General features: G+C 36.9%; 1 protein-coding gene across 4 annotated transcripts in view; it reads right to left on the reverse strand.

The window, feature by feature from the left end:
- Window positions 1-26,151, reverse strand: part of VGLL4 (vestigial like family member 4) — a 184,396-nt gene that overhangs the window by 59,410 nt on the left and 98,835 nt on the right. The window lies entirely within an intron of this gene.

Genomic DNA, 26,151 nt, shown 5'->3' on the forward strand with positions numbered 1-26,151 from the left:
TTCAAATCCCAGACCTTGGTCAAGTCACAATTTCCTTGTTCCTACATTTTCTTAATCTGCCAATTGAGATTAAACTCAATTTTGAAAGTCTCCTCCCAATATAAATTCTATGATTCTATGAAACAAAATGCATGATAAATGCATTAGAGAAGTATAAAACAAATGCTATGTGAAGTCAGAGAAAGTCATTATTGTTTGAAGATTAAAGAAAATTTCATGGTGATATCTAAATTGAGATTTGAAGAATTATTATAGGGTTGATATTAACAACCTACATTTAAAGGTCTCTTAATAATAGTAAATTATTAATTGAATTAATTAATAGTAAAAATGTATCATCTCCATTTTAAAGATACAGAAATGATGACTGAGAAAGGCTAAATGATAAGCTTAAAATCACCCGCCTAATAATGGATAGGATCAGGGTTCCAACCCAAATCTTCTGACTCATCTCCAAGTTTGTAGTCCTTGCCATTCTACAGGAGAATAACAAAAGAGAGTCAGGGTGGGATGGGAAAATTCTGGCATAGGGAAGCACATAAGCAATAGCAAGGAGTTCCTATGGGGGATGGCAACATCTTCCATGTCCATGAAATGGATCGAGTCATTTCCCTATATGAGAATTTATAACTGTTTCCTGCTTCTAACTTTATCAAATTGATCAATCTTAGCATTAAAAGCTCTCTCTACTGTTCCTTACCTCTGCCTTTACAGACTTAACTCATTACTCATGTACCCTAGTCCAGAAATATATACTCCCATTCCCCAGTGAAGTCCTGCAATTCTCCAGCCAGCATGAGTCTCCTTCCTGTGAGTGGGCTCCAAGCATTTTATTTGTACCTCAAATATTTTCACACTCTTTGTATTAGAGTTATTTGCGTACACATCTCTCCCTTAATAGACCATAAATTCCTTGAGGGTAGGGGTTGTGTTTTCAACATTACTTTTCACCCCGTGCCTCGTGCCTTGCACAGACTTAATGGATGCTTTTTATGTTGGGTGAAATGAACTCAAGTAACTTTAGTCCCTCAGTTCCAGCAAAGCCAAGATAATCTATTTACCATAACTCTCTCTCTCTCACACACACACACCCCTACCTATAAGCGTACAGTCCTCCATAATCCCCACCACTGACTTGGCCCCAATTGTGCCTGGACCATGTGAACCATAAGAGATCTTCTCACTTCCTATTTTGAATACCCATCACGTGTGAAAGTAAGGAAATATTATTAAAATTATTTTTAACATTAAATTTAAAATTATATTTTCATCAAAATTTTAAAAATAAGGAAATATTACATAGTAAGAAATGACAAATCAAATGTTATTTAATTTGATCCCCACAGCTCTGGAAATTAGGTGCTATTGGTTCTTCCTGACTCTAGCCCAGCATTCTATTCACTGTACCAACCAATGGTTGGTACAAGGTTGGTACAAAGAAACTTGGGCAAACTTGTATGAATTAAGATAGAGTGAAATGAGGAGAACCAGAAGATCAATTTATCCCTATGATGCTCATGTCATAAAGACAACTTGAAAGACTTTAAGAACTTTGAGCAATAATGCAATGATGACCCATAACTACAAAGGACCATTGATAATACATGCTACCTACCTCCTGCCTAAAAGAAGATGGCCTAGAGAAAGAGAATGAGAGTCCACTTGTGGACTTGTCCAATGTGGAAGTTGGTTTTGTTTGGCTATATGTATGTTACAAAGGAAGTGTTTGGTTTTTAATGCAAGGTAGGTTAAGTCTAGAGGAGGAAGGGAGAAAGAAGAAAGAAAATCCAGTCATTCAAACATGCTTTTAAAATGCAAAGAAGAGAATAAAACCAATTCTTACTGGAGACACTGACAAACAGGACAACTTTGAAACAGACATGTTGAATTTATTATCTACTTTTAAAAACCTGTATGTAAGAAGAAATGTACAGCAGAATATATAATCCTCTTTTTAGTTCTTCTCTACATAGGGAAATATTAATATTTGTTGGTGTTTATCATCAGAATGACAAAAAATTAAAAAATTTTAAGTTGAATATCCATACCCATTTCACTCCTTTCTCTATCACTATCTAGTCAACAACCCAATGAAGCTCATTTTGAGATTAAGCCTGCATTCATCTACTCAACTTCCTCTTCTGTTGACTTCATTTCATCAATCCTATCACAGTGAAGAATGTTCTAATATCCAGCCCTAACTCATAAGTGTTAAGCTAGTTAGAGCTTTCTATGAGGTCAGAGACTTTCAGGTGAGAAGGGATCTGGGAGACCTTCAAGTCCGAATCCCTTTTTAAAAAAACCATCCATCCATTCATTTATTATTATTTTTCCTAAATATTTATGTATTTGAAATGCATTAGCACATTCCAAATGGTTCATTCATGTGATTAACATTGTACACAACAATGCTGGGAACCCCCTAATATGCTATTTTTATGTTGAGATATTAATTGCATATATGACCAAGTTACATGGATAGGTAATCACATCAGTTATACAAACCCCTTCATAGCTGAAGCCTCAGAATCATAAGTTCAAAGGTCAGCCCAGCAGCAAAGACAGGAGTCAAATCAATGTCCCCTTCCATAAACTTCAAGAGTCTTTCTATGACACTAAAATGTCACCCCTTTCCTTCTCAAATGTAATGGACAAAATGGACAATATACTCAGTCCCAAGGAATTAAATAATATCCTTTCCTACCCATGTCACTCCATTCCCAAGTTAACTCAAATTTATCCCAGACATTCCTAGCCACATGTTTTAATTGTAGAATCTCCCTTATAATCCTGAATTCCCCAGCTCTTACAAGAGAGCCAGGTGTTGAGGTGACTATCAAATGCCAATTTTCTCAAGCCATACATCTTTTAAAAAAAAAAAAAGCTTGTCTATATCCTTCAGCTTTTATTTGATTGATTTACCACAAATAAATACTGACTCAGAATGACAGTTGGCTTCATTATAGTCAAAACATGAACCTTCTATATATTAAAATAGGGTATCCAAAGTCAGAGATTCTACTGTAACTGATGCAATGAGAGCTCCACAAAGTATTTGTGCATAGATTGAATTGCAGAGTAATTCTATATCAATAATTTTTAAAATTTAAATCAGACATTTAAAATGTTTGTTAAATGTTATAAAGAACCTATACATTGTATAAAGATCAAGGATATCATCAAAGAATAGTATTTATAACACATAGTAATCAATCATTTGTTCAACATCAAGAATGAGTTGGTATTCACTTTCACATAGGTGGGAATTAAGATTTAAAACCAAATCTAGTATTTATTCAACTATCTGTGATGAAGAAATAAATTTCCTTTCCAAGGTTAACTCCCAAATTTGAACCTGGAAGGCTGGGCTAAAAATTCGAATTAGGTGAAGGTAAGAATAACAAACAGCAAGGGGAAAAAAAAAGGTACATCCAGCAGAGGATGGTCAGTGTAATCAAAGTGTTATCAAAAGGTGCAGCAGAAGAGTCAAGATGAATGAGGACTTCAAAAAAGCCAAAGTATTTAGTAATTAAGAAAACAAAGGATTAAAGAATTTCAGCCTTAGAACTGTCTAGTTTAATATCTCCCCCACATTTTATAGATGGAGAAAGTGAAGCCCAAGAAACTGAGTGCCTTACCCAAGGTCATACAAGTAAGTAAGAATCAGAGGTGGAATCTGAGCCCAGATTCTTTGGCTCCTTATTGATAACCTTTGTGAGAAAGCAGAAGCAACAAAGTAGGATATTGGAAACCAGAGGGATTGATGAATTGAAGCTCTAGAAGAAAGAATTAAAAGAATAAATTGCTTAGAATAGAAAGTGGCAGACTTTATCCAGGCAATATACTCCCTGACACAGAATAGACCAAATAGAAAATGACCCCTGAAATAACAAGAAATATTGGAACAAAATAAAAATAAAATAGAATGTTTTTAAAATAGAAGAAAATGTAAGCTTCTAGCTATCTAAAACATCTGTCCTGGAAAACTGAGTCAAAGGGAGATAAAATTTAAGAATTATTGAACTCGAGGCAGCTAAGTGGCCCACTGGATACAGCACCAGGTGTGGAATCAGAAGGATCTGTTTTCAAATCCGGCTTTGGACACTTCTTAGCTGTATGTCCCTGAGCAAATCACTTCACTCTGAAGGAAGACAGACTGACAGAGACAGAGATACAGAGAGAGACAGAAAGACAGAGAGACAGAGACAAAGACAGAGTGAGAGATGTTGAATTAGACTTGGAAACCAAGAAAAGAAAATAAAGCCTGACACTATATTTCAAGAAATTAGAAATGAAAACTTCCCAGACTTAGAAACAGAAGGCAAGAGGCGGCTAGGTAGCTCAGTGGATTGTGAGTCAGACCTAGAAATGGGAAGCCCTGGGTTCAAATCCAATATCAAGATACTTCCTAACTGTGTAAATCCGGCCAGCCCCATTGCCTAACCTTTACCATTCTTTTGTCTTGAAACCAATACTTAGTATCAATTTTAAGACAAAAGGTAAGGGTTAAAAAGGAAAAACAAACAAACAATGAAACAGAGGGTAAAGTGGAGATAGAAAGAAATGGCCAAATAATTCCTAAAAGAATCAAGGCATTAATGCTGATTATTATGAGAACTATGCCCTTTGAGAGTTTCTCGTTTTCAACCTCGATGTGATTTCCTATTTGAAAAGAAAAGTACCTTGGATGACAGGACAAAAATTCCCCCAAAAGCACAGAATTTCGGACTTATTTAGCAAGGACCTCAGGGATCATCATGTCTAACCCATAGTTGAACAAAAGAATCTCCAGTACAATTTATCCAAGCAAGTGGTCAACCAACCTTGACCTAGAAGTAGCAGATACATGTAATACACTACCACATGGACACTTCTAAACAACTCTTACTTTCCCTTAAGTCCCAGTTCAAATGCCTGTTCATCTATGAAGTCTACTCTGATACTCCTCAATAGTTCATTTTCTCTCCCTTCTTCAATTATCTTTTATTTACTTTTCTGGGATATACCTTATTTCCCCAACCTCCAATTAGAATGCAAGTTACTTGAGAGCAGGCTCTCTCATTATTATTATTATTATTATTTTATTCCTAGAATTTGCCACAATATCTAGTGCTGGATCTTACATTTTACAAATGTTGGGTCACTAGAAATGAATTCATGATTAATAGCTTGGATTTGAAAAGGTTGATTAATTATTACCAGTGACTTCACAAACAGAGGCAGCCTGGCCACTAGTATGTTCTAGAAAGAACACTAGAATGAAGTAAAAATACTTTCTCAGAAACTTATTATCAATATCAAGTTAAGCCAAGTCAATAAACTTTTAATTGCCTAATATGTGCCAGACATTGTGCTAAGAGCTGGGGAATAGTTAAAAAAAAAAAAAGAGGCAAAAGACAGTTCCTGATCTTAAGGAATTCACAGTCCAGTGGAGAAGACAACATGCAAACAACATTTATACAGAATAAACTGAGGCAATCAACAAAAAGAAGGCCCTGGCATTAAGGGAGATCAGGAAAGAGCTCTTGCAAAAGGTGGGACACTTCAGTTAAGACCTAAAGAAAGGGAGCAGCTAGGTAGCTCAATGGATAGGGAGACAGGGTCAAGAGAGAGGAGGTCCTGGGTTCAAATTTGATGTCAGACACTTCCTAGCTGCGTGACCCTGAGCAAGTCACTTAACCCTTATTGCCTAGCCCTTATAATCTTTCTGGCTTAGAACACAGTATTGCTTCTAAAATGGAAAGTAAGAATTTGAAGGGGGGGGGGGGGACTTAAAGGAAGCCTGGGAAGCCTGAAAGTAGAGGTGAAGGAAAAAGTTCCAAGCCTGTTATTAAGAGGGTCAGGAAATAAAGTGCCCAGTACTACACAGCAAGGACCTGAGACTTTTAGACTCTGAGAGACTTTTTTCTTATATAAAATTAATAGTTTAGACTACATCAGAGGTTCTTACCCACTTTTGTGTCACAGACTCCTTAGTCAGTCTGCTTAAATCAATGGGCCCCTTCTCCAAATAATGTTCTTACTGCCTCAAATAAAATACAAAGAATGACAAAGGGAAGAAATGAAATGAAATCTAGTTAAAACATATTTTTTCAAAAGAGCCACCTTTATGGACCCCAACTTAAGAATTCCTAGGACTAAATAATTTATAAGGTACCTACAAACTATAGGATACCCCTCCATTAGCACTGGAAAATTATACTTCTATAATCATCAATTTCTCTGATAGAGTTAAATTTAAAGTTAAGTTTAAAAGTTAAGTTTAAAAACCTATTTTAAAATGTTTAATCACTTTCTAGAAATGAAACTCATTTTCTTAGTTGCAAAGATGTTGTTTACCACTAAATTATACATTTACAGAAGATTTTAGTTCCATATGGGAATTTGTCTGATTAATCATTTAAATATTTGACTCTTGACATTTAAATGTTCCACCATTGACAAGCTACATCAAATGACAAACTAGAACTCCCCCTATCCCCCTGCAAAAACAAAATCCCCATTCCTTAAAAAAGCCAGGAGACAGGACTAATATCCCTCACATGACTTTACTATATGTAGATATAAGAATTCCAAAGACATATTTAAACCCACAGAAATCCAAATCTGAATTTATATGTGTTCGATTATACTTATTTCCAAATATAGTCATTGGTAGGACAACCAAGGAGTAGAGCCAAGTGGAGTACAAAGAAACAATGGCACATACAATCTTGTTATTTAGTCACTTCAGTTGTTTCCAACTCTTCATGATCCCATCTAAGGTTTTCTTGGCAAAGATACTAGACTGGTCTGTCAATGCTTTTCTCAGCTCATTTTTAAGATAAAGAAATTGAGGCAGAGTTAAATGACTTATCCATGATCACCCAGCAAATGTCTGAGGCTGGATTTAAAGGAAGAAGGCTCTTCTTGACCCCAGGTCCTATATTCTATCTACTGTACAATATAGCTGCCACATAAAATCTTATAGAATGGAATAAAATTTCATTGGGTACATAATCCAAAATTCTATTTTGACTAGTAGTACACTTTTATATAGATCTTGTTACCTAATTATTATTGTGCTAATATTAAAATGAATTTCATAGCCTGAGTGCATACTGATAATAAAAAGTTGGAGCCCCAAATCCCATTAGGGACATAAGGTAACTGAAGGAAATATAAATTTATGGAGTTCAAAGACTCAAGTTAGAATTTCAACTCAGCTATTTGAGTGACCTTAGGGGAAGTCAGTACCCCACTCTACATATTTCAGTTTCCCCAGTTGATAGAAGAGGGGTATGGACTAAACAATGTCCTTTCCCATTTTAAATCCCCTTATTCAGGAAATGAAAAATACATAATTCAGAATTAATAGTAACTAAGGTCTAAAAAGCTTTTATGTATCGGTAAATCACAACTCCTGAATAACATAACAGCATTTGCAAATAAGGGAACGAATCTCTAAATTGTTCTTAAATGTGTATTTCAGAATCATTTCTCTAAGATTTTCTATATTTATGCTCTGATGGCCCCTGCCATCCATTTACCACCAACAGTCAACTAATTTCCAACTAGTTAATAGTCTTTAGAAGCAGAAACATGAAGTGAGGAAGAGAGAGAAGCTAGCATGTGGCTGGTAGACCAAGTCACCTTTTGGCCGCCCTGCCCCCTTTAAGATCCCAGATGAGACATCCCAGGACCTGGGCTCAAGTGTTGGAAATGGTGAGTGTGCAGCACCCTAACCCTGCCCTAACACCTGCCATGTTTCCAACCCAGCCCCTACAGCCATCATCCAAGTGGCCTATCCTTGTGGGAAGGAAACTTGGCAATGGCTCCTGTGAATGCTGAACACCATCTCTCCACCCTCTTCTAGGAGCCATAGCTACTGAAGACTTGAAAAAGAAATTCTCATGACCAAAGTTCTTGGTACTATCAAATGGTTCAACCTCAAACCAAAATGGTTATATCAGTGGCATAGCAATAAAGAAAATATAATCTCATCTGCTTTGCTATTTTACCCTAAAAACCATCTGGCCTTTCCATCTGCCCTGCCCAGCCCAGCCCACTCCTTTATTCAAGTGAGTTCCTTGAGACCAGAGAATGTGTCCATTTTTCTATCTGTATCTTCATCTCTTAGCACAGTTCTTGTCTTTAATAAGTATAATAAATGCTTCTTTCTTTCATTCATCAGGGCATTAGAGATCATCTAGTTCAAACCTCTCATTTTTCAGGTAAGGCTTAATCAGCTAGTCAATAGTATTTACTAAGGTCTACCATGTTCCAAGCACTTTACCTAAGGAAGCGATTGGATTGCATCTGAACCCAAGTCTTGGACTCCAAATGCCTGCTGTTACTTTCACTACACTATACTGAAAACATTTGATTTCTAATGAAGGAGATTACTTAGGGAAGACTTTCTGTTTCATATTCAGATAGCAAATGACTGTTAAATAATAAACCAAGAAGTCATAAAAAGTAATCTGAAAATAAACATCCAATTAGCATTCAAAGTTTAGTATGTTTCCAAAACTCAAAACACCTTCATCAACAAACTATATGCTGATGGAAAGTCTCATAGTTATTCCGAATGCTATAAGAACAACTTAAAATATTCCTGGGGAGCTGATTTTGGTTTGTTGTGCTTTTGAGGGGAGGAGGGAGATGCAATTGACTACAATGACATTACACAGTGTTCAAGTTTAATCAAGGCCAGAAAGGGCTGACTTTACTTGGGTGTATTTGCTTAAGATATGGCGGTCAAATAACCATTGTGCTCCTCAAAATTGTGGCCCTTTCTGGGACTACTTCAGGTCTTTCCCTACCACCTAGGTAAGTGATTTATTTTGAAACAAAAGAAAGAAGAAAACTGAGCTGATCAAAGGGCAATCTGTCATTAAGTGATCAAAGATAAAAGGCTCCTCTCTCACTTCAAAGGCAAATCTGTGAAAGGGTAAGGTTACAATGGGAAAGACTTTCAAGATCAGAAGCTTTGACTATAACTTAATGGCCTATATGGCATCCCCAGAAACAGTTATGCTTATATTAAATATACCTTCATGGACTTACTTTTAATGGGAAAATGACAAATAGAAATTTCAGTAACTTTTTTGGTGAGAGTGCTTGGAGGATAGGGAAACCCAAAAGGGCATTCTGAGTCAAGTACAAATGGGTTGTACTTTTTCCCCCCAATGTTCTCAAGTGTTTTTATTTTTTATTTATTTTAGAAAGATTTTTTATTTTCATTTTTAAATATTTTCCCATGGTTATATGATTCATGTTCTCTCCCTCCCCTCTTCTCTTCCCTCTCCCAGAGCTGACAAGCAATTCCACTGGCTTATACATGTATTATCACCTGATACCTATTTCCATAGTATTCATTTTTGTAATAGAGTAATCTTTTAAAACCAAAATGATAGGTAGTACTTTTAAAACTGATGTCTAAATTAACAGATTGTTAACAAACCTTCAAGTCTAGACACAAAAGGGAAGTGAGCTGCTTTGAAATATTTTTCCTAGGGATCAGTTATATTTAAACCAAGAATTCTTTATATGAGATCTGTGGATAGAGTTTAGGAGGTCCAAAAACTTATGGGAGGGAGGCAATTGGATCTTTTTTTTTTCATTCCTTTATAAGTGAAATTAAGCAGGTTTTTCAATTACTTATAAATATGATTCTGAGAATGAGTCCATAGGCTTCACCAGACTAACTGAACCAAAGTGGGTCATGACACGGAAAAAGATTAAAAGCATCTGCTTTAAAAGAATAAGCTACTTCATACACCCTGGGTCTATATAATATGTTCTAACGCTAAATTTCAGTTTAGCTTGGAGAAGAAAGATCTACTATATTTGTGATTAATTACCATGATTTAACCTCATTATTTAACCTCCAGCTTTGTAAGGTTGGAAGAAACCTCCTAGGGTGTCTGCTTCCCCACTGAAACCCTTTGCCAGTTCTGGGAGGAAGATCCTGAAAGTTCCAGGTGATTAGTTGAGGGAATGAAAAGAGCAGAGAGTCAACTGGCATCCTCTACGGGAAATGGAGTACAATCTATTTCCTGACCCCACCCAGCACCATGGATGACGCACATGCACATTTAAAGGTCTTAGCCTGCTGATTTGAGTAAATCATAGACCTAAGCAATAGTGTTCGTGAATGAGCCCTGATTATTTGGATTTATGGTATGTATCTGATTTCAGCGAGTGGCACATTTCTGTATGTCTACCTAAAATAGGGGTCCTTTGTCTGTGTACTTAAAAATTTTGATAATTATTTAAAATATCATTGATTTCCTTTGGAGTACTATGGATTTTACTTTCTGAGAAAGGTGTCTATAGGCTTCACCATCTGCCAAAGGGACACCAAAAAGTTCCAAATCCCTGGCCTAAAAAGAACTAAAATATGAATAAAAATAAATAATAGAAACTAAAATGTTACTTTTGTTAGGAAATCACTTTCTAAAGGACAAAATTAACAAGTCAAATAGCTTTCAAAAAGAGCATTTTAAACTAGATTATACTTCACATCTATTTCTTTACAGTTATCTACCATTATCTTTGTCACTAATCTAATAGATTTTGCTCCACGAAAATCAGAGACAAATTTTTGCAGCAGCACACAAAGGAAAGATTGATTGCACTGCAGACTTTAAAAAACAGTCCTCATCCCTTTCCCTCCTTTCTTGGTGAGCCAGACTGCCCTCTGTAACCAGACCAGTGCCATCTCCTGTTATATAATCAGAGAAACCAAACTTTTAAATACTAAGTCATTTCACTGGGCAAGACCAATGTCCTAAAATCCCAGAGAAGGGAAAATTATGCTTACGTGGAAATGCACAGAGTCTTTTGAAAGCCTTGTTTGAGCAGTTTTATAAAACAGAAAAGTTTAGCCACCACTGGTAATAGTAATATTAGAGGGCTGAAGCTACAGGAGCCTTGGGCTGGGCTATTTCCCTGGAAAACCTGCTGACAGATTAAACTGCTCCCATGCTAAAATGATCCCAAATTGGTTCATCTCTGACACGAGGTCAGTGGAAATTATACTAATGAGGAAAGAAAGCAAAACTGAAATGTTTTAATTTAGGGACTATTAGGCTGTATTAACTTCTGGTAAATTAAATAGGTCAGTGGCTTACAACGGCCACTACGTCCATCCCTGCCCATTTTCCAGGCTGCTCCTCGACAGCTCACCTTTTAGTCCTCTGAGCTTTCTTGCGAACACGCTTTCTAGAGATGATAGAGTTTGCGGTTCCATGGTGTCTGAATGGCACATGGCTGTTCAAATGGGAGACAGCAGGTGCTGGGCTAATGTAATTGAGGAGGTCCCATCTGTTGGGTGGCTACTGCAGTCTGAAAAGGCTTCTGTTTTTTATTCAATTGACTTCGCCAACATGCTCATGCCCTCTCCTGGCCCAATGGTGTTCTGGTCAGCCATGGAAAGGCAAACTTAATTAATGACTTGGTATTTCAGCATATTTTTAAGTGGGCAAAGTCTCAGCCTTTATTGTCTTATGTAGACGTTCATCTGAAATCCTTGCTTTGGGGCTAGTTGAAAGCACATGAGAGGCTTCCAGATGGAGAGAATGACATCACCTCATCCTACATTATCCAAATCCTGGCTTCAGTGCGAGCCCACATGTATTCAAGTGGCCTCTCTGAGAGACCCACTTCATCAGTTAGGAGGTTGTTGTGAATTCAATGCACTCCCAGACCAATGGGACAAACTCAACTCAAATTGCCTGTTTGTTTTAAGTTTATATCACTAATCTATTTGTACTACCACAATCTAAATCTTTGTTTCTCTCTACAAAGACCCGTTAATCCAATTACACACTTAGCTGAACAAAACTATATAGTATGATTGTATGTGTGCCTGTGGAGGGGTGTCTACGAGTAGCCCTGGGTTTGGGATTCCTACTTTAGTCTTTGAGGAGGTAAGAAATGGGGTCTATGGAATGGAGTAAGCCAGGAGTTATATTTCCAATCCTTAGGTGAAGGTAGGTAAAATAGTAAAAAAAAAATAGTCTGTTTAGCTTTTGAAAGCCTATAAGTATCTGATAAGAGATGATTTATGAAAACACTTTTATTAAGTAGATATACATGTAATTTATGTCACATTTTAAATGGAGAGCAGAGGTGGGGAAATGTCTAACTTGGACCTTGGTTTAATTTCGATGGTGATGGGACAGTATCCCTCAGTGACAGCTACAATTTTTTAAGTTGCTATTAAGAAGAATACCTCATGACTAAAAATTGGCGACCATCACCTTAAAATAGGCACTAGTTTAAAAAAATACTCCTAGGTCAAGTATGGACTATTGTTCAGACATTGTGGTAGCCCCAAGAACAAAGATAAATACTGTCAGGGAGCTTATATCAGGGGAAGGGATACAGACAAGTAAAGGTCTAGTCAAAATCTATCCAAAGTAAATACAGTGATTTCAGTAGGGAAGGAAATAACAATTTTGGGAGTGGGGATGGGATGGAATCAGAGAAGGAAGTGGCACCTGAACTAAGCTTTAAAGGAAGCTAGAGATTCCAAGGGGCAACTAGGTGATCCAATGGATAGAGTGCCAGGTCTGGAATCAGAAAGACCCGAGTTCAAAGACAGCTGCAGATACTTACTAGGTATGTGACCCAGGCAAGTAGCTTAACCTATTTACCTCACTTTCCTCATCTAAAAATGAGCTAGAGAAAGAAATGGCAAACCACTCCAGTATCTCTGCCAAGAAAACCTCACAGGGGGTCACTAAGAGTCTAATGATGAGATTCCAAGAGGTGGAGGTGAGGCAGAAGAGCATTTCTGGAGTTGAGGGAAGAGGCTGTATAAAGGCAGAGATGGGAGACTGTGGACTCTGGGTGAAGAAGAGGAAGATGGCCAATATGACCAGAAAGTGGTCTATATAATGTCTGGAAAGCTGGATTGGACAGAACTTACAAAGGACTTTAAATGTCACCCACAGGGGTTTGCATGTGGCCTAGGAGCAATAGGAAACCACAGAAGACCAAGAGCAAGGTGTATGACTTGGCTACACCTAAGCTTTAGAAATATTACTATGGTGGTTAAGTGGAGAATGAATAGATTTAGATAGAAAACTAAAAGAGAATTAAATCAAACAGTACTACTATCATAATGAAAGCCAAAACAAGTGATGGCCAAAGGAATGAGAGGACTTAGGTTCTAGTCTTGGCTCTGCTACTGACTCAATATATGATTTTAGAAAACACACTTAACTGAGCCTTGGTTTGCCTATCTCAGAATGGGTTAACTCCTTATCTACTAGGATGGTCCAATGGACGAAAGAGCTCTTCAGATACAATTAGGAGGCATTAGTGTCTTTTTCATCACCTCAAGTGCTGTTTACCTCAAACATTTCTATATACAGAAATGATATTCCATCAAGTTGAGTACTTAAAAATTGTTTTGATATAAATATACTTTAATATACGGTCCATATATTCATTCAATGAGAGGTTGTATGGTATAGTGGAAAGATCAGTTGATTGGAGTCAGAAGTCTTGAGTTCAAATGTGACTTTTGCCATTTCATAGCCAGTTGCCCTTAAGTAAATCATAACTTCTTTGGAGCTCAACTTCCTCATCTATAAAATGAAAGAGGTTAGCCTAGATTGCCTTTTGGATCTAAATTTATGATCCTATGAAATGATTACCAAACATTAAGCACTACACGGTTTTTCATTGATTGAGAATCCCAAAAGGTATATATACATATATACATGCATGTGTATGTATATAAATTTTTTGAATTATTTTTCCCTTTGTAGATTACTTCAGCTCATTTTTATCTATCTGTAATTCTTCCAGAGCCAGCTCTAGAAAGAGATGCAAAGAAAAGTACACTCTTTAACTACAGCCACTGGTTTCAACATGCTCAGCAGGAAAAATGTGTATGTCAGCATTCTCCCAGCTGGCTTCATGTGATTTAATTTAAGTCAACCACAGAGAGACTGTGATAGCTTTCTGAGATGCCACAGCAGGCCAACTGAAGGGTGGGGGTTAAACAGCAGCCCCACATACCAGATGTCAAAAGAGAAAGACAACTCCAAGCTCTCCACCAAGAGGAACCCTTTGAAAACAAACCCTTTTCATTCTATGAATAGTTATACCCCAGATATAAGAAATGAAGTATTGAACATAGGAATCCATAAAAGGACTCCCTCTATAACTGCTCAAGAGTAGTCTGTTCTTCACTTTGCTACATCCTAAATAGCCTTTTTAAATTTGGTTCTTTGTCAGAGTAGATTCCAAAAGACTCAGCACAATAGATATTATTATTTAAGTCAAACTGTTCATATACAGTATTTCATCTTCTCCCTAAACAGTTCTAGCAGGCCTTGTAAAATCAGCTGCTTGCATTTGCCAGTCCTGGTTTCATCAGACAGTATGGAATAAAAATACAGTATTAAAAAACATGCCCCCTTGTCCAGCCCCTGGCTTACAACCCAGGACCGTGGTAGTTGGCTATGTGGATGAATCTCAGGTTCATGGAATTACAAGTTTCAGTGTCGAACACTTGGAGTCTGATACTGGACAAACTATCCTGGCTTGAACATGAGCCACTCAACAGAACTTGTGTCTGACAGGTACTAAAAATATGCCTCTCTATTACCACAGCATTGTAAACTGTTGGCTATCACCTTTTTCTGGGATGTAGCCAGCAAGGGAAATGGCAGGTTTTTCCAATTCCAATTTCAAATTTGGAAAAATGGGGGAAAGGATCCAGCACAGTGATCTTTCTGACTGCCATGAGAGCTAAACAAACAACTATCAACTTCTAGGCTTTTGTTTTTGTTTTTGTGGTGGGGGGGAGGAGAGGAAGTTGGAGGAAAAAAATTAAATGCCTGAAAACTGCCATTTTTTTTTAATGATCAATTTCAAAAAGCCACAAGTGAAACAGAACCAGCATGGGGCTAAAATGGGGTCCTATAAAATTCTAAGGAGTCTCATTGAGTCATAGGCCAATCAAGCATCCCAGAGATCAATCAAGCAATGGCCACCCATGTGGTGATGAGTATAGAACTTCAAGCAGTAGAAACATGGGAAAATTTTTAGAACTCAAAGATATATAAACTGGGCTTTAAAAGGAGGGCTGGGCAGAAAGATTAGCCACAGCATATGTAAAACAACCAAGAGACTGCCAGTCAGTCTGGAACAAAAACAAGAGCTTCCTTGTGCATTAATGTGGAGGAGAAACAAATATCAGTTAAGTCTTATCTCTTTCTTTCCTATTACTTAGAATCTGTACTCTGGGAGAGCAGGAATTCTGCCTTTTTTTCAATAATACATCAGGATTATATATAATGAGAGAATAATTGATGAAATAAGAAATTCTGTAACAATTCTCCTCAAGCAGCTCTCTCTGTTCTGAACCTCCCTTTGGTGTGCTACAGTCTCATATTCTCTTTCCCACCACTTTTAAAACAAAAAATTCAATTCAAAAGCAATTAAACACCTACCCCATGAAAAGTGGCAAAAAAAAAAACCCTGAATGGTTCATCCAAGTACAAAGAAAAAATAAGTAAACATCAGTGATCGACTACTACAAAATCTTTTACTGCGAAAATTTTACAGAAATCAAAGCTTTGTATTTACGTAAAATTTAGGCAAAAATACATAGCTCCAACTAGTGAAACACATTTTTGCAAACTGACTAATTAGCAGATATACTGTTACTAGATCAGTACCCAAAAGATCAAAGAAAGCAATAAAAGGCTTTTAGGTAAATGTATATCTACATATACATATATATGCACCCATGCATACATATTTTATATCCAGATCTAGATAAAAGGGGAGAGGGAAAGATCAGATCTTTTTGTGGTGGCAAAAAGTGGGAACCAAGGGGATAGTAAACAATTCAGAAATAGTTAAGAACATTGTTGAGATGAATGTCACAAAATTCTGTTGAGCTTTAAAAGTGCTGAAATAGATGATGACTCCAAAAAGACACTGAAATTGATGTGTCAATGAATTGATAACAGGATGAAATAGCTAGAACCAGAAAGATAACTAATACAATAACAGTAATATGAAAATGAACAATTTGGAGACATTTATAACTGATTTTTTAAATTAAATGAAATACATACTAAACATGTATGCACCAAATGGCATAGCATCCAAATTTCTAAAGGAGAAATTAGAGGAGTTGAAGGAGGAAATAGTAAAAATATACGAGTGGGAGACCTGAACCTTCCTCTATCAGATCTAGATAAATCAAACCAAAAAATTAATAAGAGGTAAGAGATGTGAATGAAGTCTTAGAAAAATTAGTGTTAATAGATATATGAAGAAAAATAAATAGGGGCAAAAAGGAATATTCCTTTTCAGCAGCACATGGTACATTCACAAAGACTGACCACATACTAGGGCATAATAACAGGGCATAATAAGTGCAAAAGAGCAAAAATAATAAATGGGGGAAAAAGTAATGAGAAGAACCATGAGAACAGTTTATACAATAATAACAACACTGTGAAGACAAACAACTTTGAAACTTTTAAGAACTATGACCAATACAATACAGGATTCTAGAGGATGACCAAGGAGAAAGAACTTATGGTATAGAATAAGACATATTTTTATAAACCGCAACTGAAGGAATGTTTTATATGACTTTACATATTTGTTATATGGAAAAGAAGCCAACAATTTCTGCTAACAGTACTTTAAGGTTAGAAAAGTGCTTTAAAAATATTATCTCATTGTATCCTCACAGTACCTCTGAGGTAGGTGCTTCTATTATTCCCATTTTACACATGTGGAAACTGAGGCAAAGAGAAGTTAAGTGACTTACCCAGTATCACAAAGCTATTAAGTGCCTCTAGCATATTGTTAGAAAGACATGCCTAGGCAAAAAGAAGAGAGAAAAAAATTCTGGAAACTGAAAATGTGAGGAGAATCACCAGTTAATGAAGTGCTAAGAGTCACTACTTGATGCACATAATTGTAGGTAATCTCAGCCAAGACTGAAGTTAAGTAGTAGTAAAAGGAATAAGCTTCCTCTTTCGGGTATAGCCTGAAGTAGCTCCTTGGGGGCTAGAGGCAAGACACACTTAGCCACAGGGGTTTCCAAGGCTTTGGTAGAGCCTTTCCTCTGGACTGGGACTTGAACAAAGAGCACATCTAATTCCACCTTGCTTATTTGAACAAGAGATGTGGTAATAGACGGAGAAAGCAACCATATTGCTGAGAAAGATTACACAGGGAACCAGAACAGAGAAAAGAGCTAAAACATGTCAGCAATTGTGGGAGGAATGTGAGTGAGTAGGCTCCAGATCTAGGAGGCATGGTGTGAGCCCTTGCCCCTCCCTGAGGCCCAGGAGAGGGCAGAGGCTAAGACAGAAGGAAGGAAGGAAGAACAGTTCTGAAACCTTGGCAGGGACAGTTCTGTGGGAAGAAAAAAAAGGGAGGAGGTGCTACTCATATTTTCTTTTCTTTTTACTCCTGACTCTTGATAGACCTATTCTTTGCTCAAATATTTTGCAAGGCTGATGGTATGCAGGGTGAGTGGGGAGTGGGGACCAAGGTCCTTAGAGAGTCAGGAGCCAGATATCAGACGTTCCCATGGCTGGAACCCTGGGTGGGAGTTGAGCTGTAGCTGTGTTATTCTTGAGAGAACACAGAGATCGAACCCAGCTGGTTTCTGTGAGTCCAGATCTGAGATTGGGAGCCTCGGGTTACATCCTGGCTTAATGCAGAGCAGGCTACCCATTTGGCCATGATCCATTGAAGCTCTTCCCTCACCAAAACTTTCAGCTCATTCTAATGGAGCGTTTTATGCTAGGTGACTAGCTGTCATTTTTACAATGGTCTCCTATTTGCACAAATTTTCTCAATGACCAGCATCCCTGGAAAAAAAAAGCCTCTTTCTTAAAGTGAGCGATGCTCCGCTCTCTCCTCAGTTCCATTGGGGAGGAATTTCTATATAAGTACAGGTTACAATTCATTTGCTGCTTCTCCTCCTGTTATGATTCTTATAGATAACTTTCCACAAGTCTTTCCAAAAAAAGTCTGGCCTCCCTCTTCTCTTAAAATATCAAGGTTAGTACTAGGGCTTGTCATCTTGACACATGACTCATCTACCTTATTTCCTGGTCATATATGTCCTCTGAGATGCCTTTTACATCACTTCTGCCAATATCTGTAATATCTTACTGCCTACTTGTATCTAATATATGTATTTCCATTGCTTTTTGGGGTTATTTCTAATTTTGCCTCTTTTGAGATCAGGATTTTCTGTTCTTTTTCTTTTTTTTTAAACCCTTAACTTCTGTCTTAGAATCTATAGTAAATATCCATTCCAAGGCAGAAAAGCAGTAAGAGTTAGGTAATTAGGGTTAGGTGACTTACCCAGGGTCATTCAGCTAGGAAAGTATCTGAGGCCACATTTGAACTCAGGTCCTCTTGATTCCAGGCTGGCACTCTATCCACTGAGCCACCTAACTGCCCCTCCATTATTTCTTTAAATAGGATATCCTAAAAGCCTTGGTACAATTTTAAACTTTAATAACTTCAGAAATACAAATGCTACATATGTATAAAATATAAATTCTAAATGCATAACAAAAATGCCATAAAAAACAATGTAAGAAAGTTATTTACACTTTAAAATGTTAACATTTTTTCTTATTAAAATTTAGCATAACCACCATCTTGTGCTATATGTCACACTGATGTTTGAATTTTGTACAAACTTTTCACCTGGTGCTGCCTGGGGCCTGAATGGACTACATTTATAACCTTAACCTTAAGATGATCCAGAGATAGGAAGGTGGATTAGTGGATAGAAAGCCTGGACTAGACAAGAGGTCCTCAGTTCAAATCTAGCCTCAGATACTTCCTAGTTCTGTGAATCTAGGCAAATCATTTAATCCCCATTTGCCTCACCCCTACCATTCTTTTGCCTTGGAACCAATACTTAGTAGACAGAAGGTAAGAGTTAAAAAAAAAAAGATGAATCAAAGAATGAGATTTTTGATGTGTACATGACAGTTCTGATATAACCCCCACATGAAAAAAATCCAGAGTAGATTCATTAAGTGACCATGGTCACCAGCAAGAGGACCTCCTCTACTGATCTACTAGTATGAGAAAAGATCATCCAGAAAATTCCACTGAACATTCTTTATTCACAATTCACAAAAATAAATAAGTGTAAAAAGAAATTCAAATAGTTAATCTCTCAAACAGTGTTTTTTTATAAGTTTATAGTATTAATATTTCCCAAGTTATTAAAGGTTAAAACTGCACTGGATTTATATCTTTAGGGCTTAGCATTATGCCTGGTCCAGAGGAAAAGAGATAGAGATACAGAGGAGGCTTGTGATTTCACTAGCACAGGGACCTCCCATTAGAGAGAAAAAAGTATTAAGCCACATGCCAGGCATAGTGCTAAGCTCTTGATCTACAAATACAAGCAAAAAAGAAAGATGATCTTGCCCTTAAAGAACTTCTATTCTGAGAGCTACCTAGGTGACTTTGGATAGAGTGATGGGTCCCTTAGAGAGCTGCCTAGAACAGTGAGGGGTTAAGTGAATTATCCAGGGTCACAAAATCAGAATGTGGGGACTGGGATTTGAATCTCCTTAATTGTAAAGCTTACTCTAGCTACTATGATATACTGCTTTTTATTCTTATTCTGAGGCTTAACAAATGCTTGTTGATCAACTATAAAATTCATACCTATTACAGAGTCACAGTTAGAAAATAAGAATTGCTATTGTTCAGTCAAATCCAACTTTTCATGATCTCATTTGGGATTTTCTTGGCAAACATACTGTAGTGGTTTGCCATTTTCTTCACCAGCTCATTTTACAGACTAGGAAACTGAAGCAATCAGGGTTAAGTGACTTGTCCATCATGGCCCAGCTAGTGTCTGAAACTGAATTTGAACTCAGGTCTTCCTGCCTCCGGGGTCAGTGCTCTATCCATTGCACCACCTTAACTGCCCAAAAGTAAGGGACGCTCATACAAAAGGAAACTGAGAGCAGCCCAGACATTGCTAGAGCATAGCAGATAGATTAAACATCTCCCAGATGTCTGAACCAAGCTGAGTACCGAGGATGGAGGAAGAGGTGCCCTATAATATCACAAGATAATTCAACAACCTAAAATAAGGTCAGAATGTTTCCAAATGGGTACTACCTCAGGGAATCAATCAACTTGTGTTTACTGTGTGCCTATATGCAAAGTCCTAAATGGTTTAAAATGAAATCACTTCATAAACATTTACATGAAAATTTATTCAACTATATAAACTTATTTGGCCACAAGTTCATTGTCTTTTTTGTGTTGTGGACCACTTGGGCAGTCTGGTAAACTCGATAGACCCTACATATTGTTACTAACATCCATAATTGAAGGAAATGCTAAATAGTTGTTCGCCATTAGTGAAAAGAATAATATTTTTTTTTCCCATCCAGACTCACACACTTCCTGAAATCTATTCATGGACTCCATCATAGGCCCCAAGTTGAGAACCCTTTCTAAGCAAAAGAGATAATTTAAATAGTGCAAGTGCTCACCCAGTGAGGAAATGAGAATTTGTTGAAATTACCTAGGGAGATGACATATACCAAGTATGAATAAAAAGCAACAACGAAAAACCTAAGCAAACGTATGTATAGGTTTATACACACACACACACACATATATATATGAAGTATTGCTTCTTTGTAGCTTAGAAATCTATATATTTATTCTAAATAATTACCATTGCCAAAAATACTTTTGGACTGACCTCTTTTGAAAAGATCTTCAAGATCAATTTATTGAGGCATCCTCCCCACCCCAAAATCTGTTATTTTATAATTACACCACTTCCTCTGCCTTCCCTTTTTTAAGAAAAACAATTTACAAAACTACATGCCCTAAGCATAAAGGGTGATATCATAAGCAAATCAGAAGAATAAGGAACATATTACCTATCAGATTTACAGCTAGAAGAAGAATTTATGGATAAACAAGGGAAAGCATTGTAAGATGTAAAATGGATCATTCTGAATACACCAATTTAAAAAGGCTTCAAACAAACAAAACTAATGTAGCCAAGATTAGAAGGAAAGCAGTAAACTGGGAAAAAAAATGTTACAGAGAAAGTCCTAATGAGTTCTGTTAGATTACCAAAATTAAATCTATCTTCCAGGAGTAAGCATTGAAAATAATTCTGAAAAGAGCACCCCAAATGCAACAGCAACAGTAGAATACCAAAGTGTGTAAGTCTCAGGAAGCAACTACAGTCACAACTCACAAAGCTGCCCTTCCCATTTAAGAGTTCAGAGTAATAGATCTATATGTTACAAGTACTGTCATGGTGAGGTTATAAACAGCCCAACTCCACTGTATGGTCACAGAATTCTATCATAGTGTCATCTGAAATTCAAAATTAATAATCCTAAAATACAGGGTTGCCCATGTCACTTGCTGCCCAAAAATCTTCAGAGACTCATAGTCACAGCTTCCTTAGCCCAGCTCCGGCAGCCAAACAGTGGTTCCCACCTACCTGGCCAGACAATTCATATCACTTTCCTTCACCTTTTCAATGTCTCAGCCAAACTCACCTACTCATTATTCCTCAAACTTGAAATATTTCGGTCTCTCTTGTCTGTGCTTGGCAGGGGCTGTCCCCCATGCATCCTCACTGCTCCCTCTCAAAATGAATATTTTCTCCAGGAAGCCTTCCTGAGCCCCCTCATATTCAATTATTCATATTCTTTTTGTTCTTAAATGATCTATCTGTGTAGATGGATGTATATAAAAATGTTACATACACAGATAATATAAGAATATATTTGTATTGTGTATGTGTATATTATGTACAGAGCAAACTTAAGAATATATCTGTGTATATGTAACAGATAATTTAATAATGCACTGTACATGTGTATATTACACAAATATTTTAAAATATGTGTATATCTGTATGCATGTATATGTTATATACATAGATAATTTAAGAAAATTAAGTATATATGTATGCATATATATATACATATATATATATGTAAATTTCCCTCTTCATCTCCTCCCACAAATAGGTTGTCAGATCCACAAAGGTGGAGACTGCCTTATTGGGGTGGGAGGAGAAGGGGCTTTATATTGCCAGTACAAAACACAGTGCTTTGTATATAATTAACACTTAACATTTGTTTAATTTAACATCACTTGGCTAATCACCCACTTACAATATTGTTCGTGTAGAATTGTTTTTCTATAACACTGTTTCATCTAACTTCACATCTTCCTGGAATTGTAGGATGAGGCTATATTGCCTATTCTTTGAAGGGAACTGTAGTCCTTTGAATGTATAAGATCTACTATTCTGTTTTTGTTTTTGTAATCACATTCCTGCATAGTCATAGCTTTATACACAGGAAAAAGAGATCTAACAATTCCAGGTCGCAACAAATGAGTCCTAGAAACAAGTAAACACTACAGGTATTCAGAAAAAAATGAGGGAATGTTGTTAACATTTAGAGCAGAGGTTTTTAATTTTTAACCTAGTGTCCTTGAACTGGTCTTTTTATTTTAGGATATTTTGATGACTACAGCTCAAAATAATTGTTTCCTTGGCAATGATATGAATTTAATTGTGGGCATTAAAAAATATTATTCTGAGAAGGGGTCCACAGGCTACCTAAGGGGACCACAACACAAAAAAGGTTAAGAAGCCTTGATTTAGAGAGTATAGAGTATAATCACAAAATGGAATGATCAAATCCCAGAGATCAGTTGTAGTGGGTACCCCAGTGTATATCTAGTCTTAGCCATACCTCAATGGGAATTTCCCCCATCTATCACAAGTGGTCATGAAGACACTACTTGACAACCTCCAGTGACAAGGTACTCATTCCCTTATCCAAGTGGCCAACTCCACCATGGGACAGCTCTTTTTGTTAGAAATGTTTTCTTTATATGGAATTTAAGTCTATTTCCCTGTCACTCCCACCCAAATGCTCCTGGTTATGCCACTTGAGACTATTAAGGTTGTTCAGTCCAGAGGACACAGGAAAGAGTGATTTTCCTATAGATAGTAAGGTGCTGTAGACATTCATATCTTTAAATCATGCTTTATGTCAATCCCTAAAACATTGCAGAGCCTTTTAAATGAGATCCCAAATAACTCAAGATTTTAGTGTAAGTATCCAAGTAGACAAAAGAATATTTATTATACAATGATATGTATGTAGTTCCATAAACAACCCATATTTCATAGACACTAAATCTAGAATTGAACAGAAGACAATGCCTTTGGGAAACTGTCTGGTACTTTTAATCACTCCAGGCTTTTCCTTAAAATAAATGTCGATCTATTTTACACACTGCAGAGAAAGTGCCCTTCTACATTGGTAGAGGGAGTTTCCTCATCCAAGAGTTCCCTATACCAATGAAAGCACAGATCAAGTCCCTAGCTTCTTCCCTTTTAACATCATCATGATAGCAATTTTTGCATATAGGGTGACTTCAAGTCATGGAGCACCATCATCTTCAAAGAAATAAACATGAAAGTCAACTAAAGGGCAATAGAGAAAAACATGGTAGACAAGTAATCTGTAACACATAAGTAATATAAGTCCTCTCTGGAGAAGCAGTTGAAGAGCATCCTCTGAAAGTTGGATACTGGAAAAAAAAGGTGGGCAGGGGATATAATAAGAGTGAAACACAATGGAGGAGCACCCCCACAGGATCCATTGCTATCCATGTGACTTCAAGAGGTGGTGAGGAAGGGGTCCAGAACTGGAGGTGGATGCCTTATGGAAAATCCACAAAAACAAAGGAAGTGTGACAGAATAAGAAGGAATACATGGGTTGAGAAGACCTTCCCTCCAGTGACATCATGGGTCAGTGGAAAGAGCACTGATTCTGGAATCTGTCAAACCCCATTTCTGATGTCTGTCGCCTGTGTGATCTGGAACAAATGACTTAGATTTTTTAGATGTCCGTTTCATAATCTATAAATTTGGACTTGATAGCTTCTGAGATCCCCTCTAGCTCTATAGCTATGATCATGTGAACAACCTGGAGGGGTCCAATGTATTACTGAAATGATCTACCAGCTTATTTCCATGTCTGGAAACTGATCCAATTAGGAAATAATAAACTTTTGATCAATTAAATCAAACAAACATTTGTTAAATGCAAGGCACTCAGGCTACAAACAAAATATGCATTTATATGTGTAAATATATAAATACATAATAGCCTCCAACCCCAAGGACCTCTACCAGACTAGAGAAATACAATATGAGCAAACAAATAAAAGATAATTTGAAAATAGAGTATTAATAGTTTGGGAGAAGGAGGTCAGGAAAAGCTAAGGAAGAAATGGCACCTGGTAAGCCTTCAAAGAACCTCTTTGGAGACAGATGGAGATGTCAAGAAACTATTTCAGGCATAAAGGGATAATTTAATGAAGGCACAGAGGTGAGAGACAGGATATGGAATGTGGAAAGCAGCTGATAGTCTGATTTTGTTGAAATATAAAATATGTAAAGGGGGGTAAGAAATAAAAATAGGAAAACAAGTTAAAGAGTATATATCTTAGCCAAGAGATAATAGTGATCCAATGAAGGGTTTTGAGGAGAGTGGCAGGAAGATTACTTTAGAAAATTAAAGTGAATATGACAGCAATAATGGAACAAGATTGGACTCAGATATCTGTATCTATAATATATACATATAATATCTATATCTATAGTTTATATACACCCAAACATATGTATATATGCCTATGTATACACTATCAGATACAGGTGATTTGTTGGATGTTTTGTGGAACTATTTTTTGTTCTTTCTTTTTAAATCTTTATTATAAGAGATGGCTCACAGGGTGGGGAAAGGAAGAGGAACAGATCTGGGCCCAAATATGGGTGACTCAGTGGCATAGGAAATAGAGCACTGGAAATGGAGTTAGGAAGACTTGAATTCAAATCCCACACCAGACACCTACTAGTTGTGTAAGTCTGGCCAAGGCACTTACCTCTGTTGGCCTCAGTTTCCTAATCTCTAAAATAGAGAGACTACTGTGAGGATCAAATGAGATAACATACATAAAAGGCATTAGAAACCTTCAAAGGTTGAGTAAATGTTGGCTGTGATTATCATTTGGGATCCCAAAACAAAAGATATCCATAAAAATAAGATAATTTTTAAAAGTAGAAGATGACTTTGGCATATTGTTGAGGAGGAATAAGAAAAAGGAGAGCTCTTCTTCCCAGTCTGTTTCATTTATATACATTTAGCCTCCCCAAGAGCCTCCATACTACAACCTAGATAATATTAATTTGTGGTTTTATGAACCAATGTGAAGACTGAAGAAATCCTTTCCTATGGTTTAGAGGCCTTAATTTCTATTTGAGTTTGATATATCTGCTCTAGTACAAGTCCCTCACTTTAGAGAAAAAGAGAAATGAAGAGACTTGTCCAAGATTACATAGGTAAGACATACAATAGAGACAGAGCCTAAACCCTCTACCTAGAAATCCAGAGTTCTTTCCCCTGCACTGAGTCTGAGAGCCCTGACACATCCAGGTGGGCTGTCTGTATCTAGCAAATTATCCCAGTAATGACTCATCTTTTCATTCTTCTTCATTTGTTTTGAGCCTTCCACTGATTAAATGTCTCGAGCATCATGTAAATCGCTCCAAATGAACCACAGAGCTTCCTGGCATAATGGAAAGAGCAATGGATCCAAAGGCAGGGTATTCGTGTTCAGAATCCAGCTCTGCCCTGGTTTCCTGGGAGACTTGGGCACCAGCCTAAATTTTTAGGCCTCCAGGCCTCAGTATCCTCGCTGTAAAATGAAGGGGTGGCCAAACTGATCTCTAAAGCACTGTCCAATTTGAAAATTTCTAAATCTGACTTATGGTTCACTTCCATTTATTCATTCAGCAAATATTTATTGAATATCAACTCAATGCATTATGCTAAAAATGCTTCCACTAATACCCTACTGTAGATTAATGACTACCAAAAAATTCATAATAGTGAACTACTATTTCCTGGAAAATATATTTAAGGGGAAGCACCTATATGCTGACTTCTCCCTTAAACTTTTAGGAGACTGTCTTTTCTACATTTCAGGAGTCATGACTTTTTATATTTTAAAAACAAAAACAATGTCTAATGAATAACAAGTACTCAAAAAAA

Source organism: Monodelphis domestica, chromosome 7 (assembly GCF_027887165.1).
Source record: "Monodelphis domestica isolate mMonDom1 chromosome 7, mMonDom1.pri, whole genome shotgun sequence".
Classification (NCBI taxonomy): domain Eukaryota; kingdom Metazoa; phylum Chordata; class Mammalia; order Didelphimorphia; family Didelphidae; genus Monodelphis; species Monodelphis domestica.